The sequence below is a fragment of the Paroedura picta genome, chromosome 3 (genome assembly GCF_049243985.1).
Source record: "Paroedura picta isolate Pp20150507F chromosome 3, Ppicta_v3.0, whole genome shotgun sequence".
NCBI classification, from domain to species: Eukaryota; Metazoa; Chordata; class Lepidosauria; order Squamata; family Gekkonidae; genus Paroedura; species Paroedura picta.
In genome coordinates this window covers 52363921-52371450 of record NC_135371.1, presented here as the reverse complement: position 1 = coordinate 52371450, position 7530 = coordinate 52363921, and the positions used below count along the sequence as shown (strand labels likewise).

At 40.1% G+C, this 7530-nt stretch overlaps 1 protein-coding gene across 1 annotated transcript in view; it reads left to right on the top strand.

Annotated features, from left to right (window-relative positions):
• Positions 1-7530, top strand: part of ATG7 (autophagy related 7) — a 114265-nt gene that overhangs the window by 59440 nt on the left and 47295 nt on the right. The window lies entirely within an intron of this gene.

The following is a 7530-nucleotide window of genomic DNA, read 5'->3' as shown; positions in this document are numbered from 1 at the left end:
TGCTATGGTCTTTACAGATGCCACGACTCTGTCCATGATCATGCCAGCCCTCTCACATGGTTGGGTAAGTTGGGCTTGCGCTGGCTAAGTCTGGGCATCTGAGCCTCACGGAGGTGAGGGTTGGGGCCAGCCAGAGTCCTCCTTCCACAATGGAAAAGCATCTCTGATCCCAGACAAATTTTAAAATGTTTTAAATAAATAAGAAGACAGGTAAGAGAAGGCTGTGGACTGCCAGATCCGTGGGCAGTCAGATTTGGTTAGATTTGGGCCGAATCTGAATCGCACGAATAATCCTGAACGTTTTTCAAAAGTGTGAGGAAAAATGTCAGATCGCCATTCCTTTTCATTGCTCTTCATTCCAGTGTTCTCCACCCCAGCTGTCCTGAGCATTATTTTCCCTTGGGTGCTGCAATGGGAAGGGGGAATTGACAAAGGTGTAGTTCTTTGATGCCCGTTTTTTCCCTCATCAACAGGACAGATGAGAACTTCTGCCAGATAATATTATAAGAAAAAGGAAAATAGGTACAGTTGAGTTCTCAGGTATTATAAATACCTTCTGTATTGGGATTGGCCAGTGTCTTTAAAAACCAGATTTGTGACTTTGTGAGTTTGTTCTTGTTTGTAGAACAGAGAGGCAAAGTGAACCCTTCCCCGAGCCCCTCTCCTCCTTCCTTCAAAGCACAAAAATAATTTTCAGAAGCTAATTTATAATGTAAAATTTTAGTGTCTTTTAATTAATATGATAAGGTATAGTCTAAATTGCTTGATCTTTTATGCAGTGGTATGGAATTATGAAATAACTTATGGTTATAAGTGTGTGAGAATTTACTGTCTACACTACAGTACCTACTAGTTCACATTTCATGAGTCTTTGTGACTTTTCCCTTTCTCTTCTGTTGATTTGCTATTATTCTCTTTGTTTCTTATATCGAAATTAGGAAACTTTTCATCATGTTTTAAGACACACAGATCTAATGCTAGTTTTATATACATTTGAACAGCTTCTTTGAATTACGGTTACCTAAGAACAACCTTTTGTAATCTGCAAAGTCCATTGAGTTGAAAAACCTGCCACAGTCAATGGGTGGGCAATGACAAATGGTGGCTGGAATAGGGGGATAGTTAGATATTTGTTTAGTATTAATTAGTGGGTTCATAGTTATTTTTAATTAAATCTTAATTCTAAATTAAATAAATTAATCTGTTCATGTTTTTAAAATAAATTGTTCATATGTCTTTAACCATGTTGTAAACTGCCTTGAGAAGAGGCAGTATAAGAATCTGAAAACCGCTGGAAGCGGTATAAATAATTGGTTAAGTTCTAAGTGAGGCAGGGCCAGTTCAGGATAGCGGAAGACATTGATTGGCCCCTCACCTGGACTGACAAGAATTCCAGCCAGTCAGGTGAGGGGCTAATCGGAAGGTGCAAAGCACCTTCTGATTGGGCCCTCACTAGGATAGACCAGAGATTTGCGCCTCTCGACCTGCCAACCCAGCCCAGCCAGGAGCAATCTGGAGACATCACTGCCAGTCTGCTCCTGACCACCGCAGGGAGAGGAGGTCAGTAGGGCTACCAAGGGGGATGAGAACAGAGGCTTGGACAGGCTGCGCCAGCCGTTTTCACCCCGAGGCTGTCCTAACTGTCATATCCAATTGTAAATTGCCTCAGAACTCTGACAAAGCTGGCAGGAGGCTGGTGAGTGCGCTCCCTCCCCCTCCCTTCAGGCCTGCTGCGAAGGAACCTTTAACAGCCCCTGACTGAGGGGAGGGAGGCGTTTCCAAGAGCAACGCAGGGGAGCCTCAGGGCATGGGGGTGGGCATTCCTTTTGAGGGGGGGAATTCTCCTTCTGCCAAACGGCTGACAGGGAGGCCACAGAAAAGCCCCTTCTCACTTAAAATACTGCTCTGGCCATGGGTTAGACACAGCCACGCCATGTGTATTTCTTCTTTTACAACTCTCTGCAAATTTGAGGCCACTGCACAGCGTTATTCTGCAGACGAAACTGAATGTATTGCGGAGGTTCTTTTGTCTCCTGCACAACAACCCTGTGCGATATGCCTCAAGTCGTTCAATTCAACAACAACCTGTGTGGGAGACCTTAAATGTTATTTCTCTACCATAACCTTGTCCAAAGTAGCCCTTTCTCTCTGGGGGGCTGATCTTTATACTATGAAGATGAGCTATCATTCCAGGAGCTCTCCAGGCCCCACCTGGAGGTTGGCTACCCCTAGGTTGGAAATATTCCTGGATTTTTGGAGGTGGGACTTCAAAATCGTACAATGCCTCAGAGTCCAGCCTTCGATGAGGCTGTGGGTACGTTTCTGGGCCCATGGGGAAGGCCACGCCGCTGCCATGGAGGGAAGGAAGCCTTTCCCCCAGCCGCAAAAGCACACCTGGCACCCGTTGTATTTACAAGTACAACGGGCTTAGTCCCTAGTCTAATAATAATAATAGATTTTGAGAATTTGAAAACTGAGAAGGGGAGGATGTTGTTAAGCCAGTTTGATTCCCCATTGGGCATAAAAATGGAGTATGAATGAAGTAAATAAAATTGTATCTGGTATTCTAATAGCCACAATCTTGGGTAACCATGCAAATATCCTATGAGAAATGCTTGCTAGTTTAGCTATAAAGTTTCTGGTGCAAGAAGGATTGCATTTCCTAAGAGGGGAAAAATGCATCACTGTTTTCCAGCGTCCAAAATAGTTTTCTAGAATGTGTGGGAAACAAGTCTCATGCATATAAATATCAAACATCTAAGATAGTATTCCAGAAAAAAACAGTAATTTCAAAGATAATTCTAATTTTCACTTCCTTCAGCCACATTCTTCGTTCATTAGTGCAATTTACTATTTCTTTTATTGATTGTTTAAAAATTAATCAAAATGTCCTATCAGCGGACCCAGCCCAGTCCGTTTTTCTTGAGCTATTTGAGCTCTATTCAATAAGACTGATGTTATTTCATATGTAGTTTGGTAGAGCTGTTGTTTTAGATATATAGCCTCTTTAAAATGTGTTCCTTATTGTTTTAGGTATAGAGCCTCTGTAAAATGTGTTTCTTATTGTCTTGAATCCTGGAATGGAAATTGGTTTTGTAAACTAATAACTGAATTCAATAATCTATTTGCTTTTCTGTAGAAAGAGAATGTTTTCTTTTCCTTAATCCTGACTTGATTGGTTTACAAAATTCAGTTTCTGAATTTAAAATTCTGTATCATGTGAAAGTGAATTGAACCCTGACTAGAATGAGTTCGCGATCATTTATAGATTCCTTAGAAATGGGAAGGGGGAGGCGCAGGAGTTGTTGAGAAACTGGAAGGATTCCATTCCCTAAAATAATTCTATTCTTATTCATCTATGGTTGGAATGTCTAGTCTGGATTGTTAAATTGCCAATAATTCTAATTTCCTTACAGCAATTGTGTTTCCTAAGGAATTTATGTATGTTTAGTGATATTCATTCACAAATAAAGGATCCTTTGTCTAGGCACTAATAAGAATTAATAGTATGGAATTCATTTAGATTGCCTTTGTGGAAATATTTAGAATGGTGGTACTCGAAGAAACAGAAAAAGGGAGGAAAAAAGTTCCAGTGTGTGTTGAGTCTCAACTTTTTATCAGAAGAATAATTCTAGAAAGGTTAATTTTCTCTCTGGTTGTATAAACTCTTCATGTGTTCTTCCCCTTCCCGGAGCTCTTGTGTAATACGAGAGCAGCAAAAGCTTAAATTTCAGGTGAAAACTCTGAACTTTGATAGCCTATTTAAACTTTTACAGCAGATACACCAATGAAAAATTGCAAGAGAATAATTAGTAGCTATGTATGGTAGAAAGTAAACGGCTCTGAAAACCCTTGTATTCAACACCATTCTTTTTCGGCATACATTGTCTGTTATTTCAGAATTTTTCTTCATAATCTTTCTCCCTTTTCAGAATTGCTTTTGTTTTCTGTGTCTGGAGATGCTGAAAAAGTTCTCTGTATTCTGAAATAGTACAGTAAATTATGTTGGAGTTGCTGCCAAGCTTAAGCCAAAAACAATGTTAGTTCCTCCGAGGTACTGTAATAGTTTTGAGTTCTGTGTGCCACAATAGTGTTTATTTGTTCATTAAATGATATACTTCACTGCAAAGCATGGTTTGGGTCCAAATATCTCTTCTGCCCATAGACTGGGGAAGGGGTGTCCAGGTTTCTTTCTCCTAGTCCCACTCATGTGCATCTCTTAAGAGTTCCATATTATATAGTTTTTCCAGTAAGCATGGAAGAATGTGGCAATCTTCCCTTCACCCCACCATGTGCAAGCAAAATACCTGGAGCTTACATACTGGGATATTAGAATCTGCCCTGTAGCTTTCGATGAAACATTCCATTGGTTGTACAAGTAAACAACCAAAGAAAGAGCAAATGCAAGACTATTACAAGCATCTTGGAGGAAACAAAATTGAGCTTCAAAATGGAAGGCCATCCAGCAACCTTTATTGTAGTATTTCTGAACACAGTGAACCAATTATATTTTTTTACATCATCTGGGCCTTTGTGCTTGCCCGTAGGGATGTTTTGATCCAAGCCTTTGCAATCAAATCTAGCATAAGATTTTAAGAGAATTGCAGTTCAGAAAGTTTTCCAACCCCTCTGCAAGATGGCTAGGATGACGAGCTTAGTAAATAGGAGACCTGAAGAATTTCAAGATCATTGGCGCTTCTATGTAGATTATATAGATAAGTAGATTTAAGACTTGTATCAGGTTAGAGAAGCAATTGAAGAGTGTATTTCTGAAATATCTTTATTGTATGCCTTTTTCTTTTCTATATGCTTAATTTGAAATTAATAAATATCTAAGTGTTTTCAAAAAAGAAAGTTTTCCAACCCCCCCTCCCCCATTCAAATGCAGTATATTTGAGCAAGCAGTGTTCAAAATCTTTAAACTTTTTGCACTGGTTACGCCGAGTACAGTGCTATTTCATGCATTTATATTGCTCTAATTCTGAGTTGTCATCATTTACCTTATTGTAACTGTGAGCCAGTGTGGTGTAGTGGTTGTGCCTAGGACCAAGAAAACTTGGGTTCAGATCTCTGCTTCCTATGAAACTTGCTGGGTGAACTGAGCCTTCTTGTTCAGCCTACCTCACAGGGTTGTTGAGAGAATGATGTATCTTAGACTGAATTCCTCAAAGACAGTGGTGGCATGAAACTGGACATAAATATTTTTTTATCTGTCTACCCTCTCATATAGTAGAGTTCAGTTAATAGTTAGAAGTTTTCACAAAATGAAAAGGCAGCTGGTTGTGTTAGCAAAACTCCGAAGTGGTTTGATTATTTCCTTTACATGAAAAATTATGGGTTAAATCCAACACATCTGTGAATGGAGTTTACTGAAGGGGATGTTACTGCTTTGTCCCAAGTGTTACTGCTTCATCCCAATGCAGCTGCCAATCTGAATCTTTGAAGCCAGGCTGCAGTCTAGGGGAAATTGTCAAAATTTTGCACCATCATTCTTGCAGGATTTCTTACTCTTTTCACAAAATAATAAGTGGAGTTTCAGTTGATTCCTCTTTCTTCCTGCAGCTACCCTTGCCATGTGACCCAAGTTGCTGAGATTTTCTGTCCTTCACAAGTAGCTTTTGGTGAGCAGACGGGTCTGGAGAATGACAAATATCTCTTTTTTCAATATATAGCCTGCTTTTCAACCCCCACAAAGGCCATCAAAGTGGCTAACAAATTAAAACCTGCATAATAAAAACATTTTAATGCCATTAAAACTAACCCCCTCAAAACACACACCTCTCATTAAAACAACTAAAAACCGAGCTAGAATACTTATAATGATATTTAAGCAATCAAAACTTCACTAATCACAGATTCTTCTCACACTGGTGGAAGACGACAACAAAAGGGCACAGAAATATCTGACAGAATTGCAGAGCTTGGTGCCAATATCTGACCTCTCCTAGATTACTACTTGCCTAATCTTAAAAGGCAGGGGCACCCAAAGCAGGGCCCTAAGAGATAATTGTAGTGGTCAGGCAGGTACATAATGGAGTAGGTGATCCTTAAGGTACATTAGTCCCAAACCCTATGGGGCTTTGAAGGTCAATACCAGCAGCTTCAATTGTGCTTGGAAACAAATGGAGAGCCAGTGTAGATGGGCCAAAACTATGGTGATATGGTCACTCTGACCCATTACAGTTAACATCCTACCAAAGGAAGTCTATTCTAGATTGATCTTCAGTTTATTAGCCCATATTCTTTCCAAAACCTTTGGCATGTTATCTGCATATTTCCATATTGGTTGTGGAACCAAAACTCTGGAACTCTCTCCCCAGAGACATTTGTCTGTTAACTACTGCTATCTTCTGTCAGTGGGTAAAGATTGTTTTGTTTGGTATTCCCTTCAGGGGTGGGCAAATTGTGGCCCTCCAGCTGTCCATGGACTACAATTCCCATGAGCCCCTTTCAGGGACTATACTTTTCAGTGGCTCATGGGAATTGTAGTCCATGGACAGCTGGAGGGCCACAATTTGCCCAACTCTGCATGTGATTCCTCCTTCTTGATAGTATTTTAATAGCTGTTTTTATGCATGTGTACGTATTTTAACTCTATTCATTTTGTTTTATCAATGTGTGTATGGCATTGATTTTAATGTTTTTTAAATGTGATTTTATCATGTATGTTTTCTATTGCTAGCTGCTTTGCTGGCCCTTGTGGGGGCAAAAAGGCAGATATAAGCATTTACCCAGTCTAAATTTCCTTCAGTGGTTTCAGGTAGATGTTGAAGAGCATAGGGGACAGGACCACAAAGGCTAGATGGGCTGAGCAGCAGTTTCCCAGCACCACTTTCTGAAACACATCCTCCAAATAGGATGATTGCAGATTGGTGCCTCCCAATCATAGTCCAAAAGGCTGTCCAGAAGGATACCAGAATAGGTGGTATTGAAAGCTGCTGACAGGTCCAGGAGAATCAATAGAGTCTCATTCCCTCTCTGTACATGAATCGTCTACCATGGCCTGTTTTCAAGGCTGGAGTAATCACCTTCTCTTTTGAGGAAGTTTTAGCTACCTCTCCATCTCAGTTAGCTACTGTGGTAGATCAAGTAACTAGTAAGGGCAAGGGTCATATAAGTAGGAGGTAGATCTCAAACCTCCAAGAATTCTGTCCACATTCTCAGACAGAATAAACTAAGGCATATCCCAAGCAGTTCGATAAGTTAGTACCCCTGCAACCCTGTTACTGCTAAAAAACTTTTGCTGGCAGATTCCGTCCAAGAAAAATTGTTGGAAAAAGAACCTACAGTTTTAAAAAGTCAAATGAGAGCTGCACTCAAAGCAAGCGAACAAACAAATCACCAGAAGTAGATACGATTTCAATAGAGTTATTGCAAATCACAGAAATGGAGTCCATTAAGATCTTAACAAGAATATGCCAACAGTTGTGGAATACAAAACAATGGCCCAAGGACTGGAAATGGTAACATAGGATCTAATTTGGAACAGATACAAGAAATTTTATCTGCAAGATACTGAGCTACATGGTC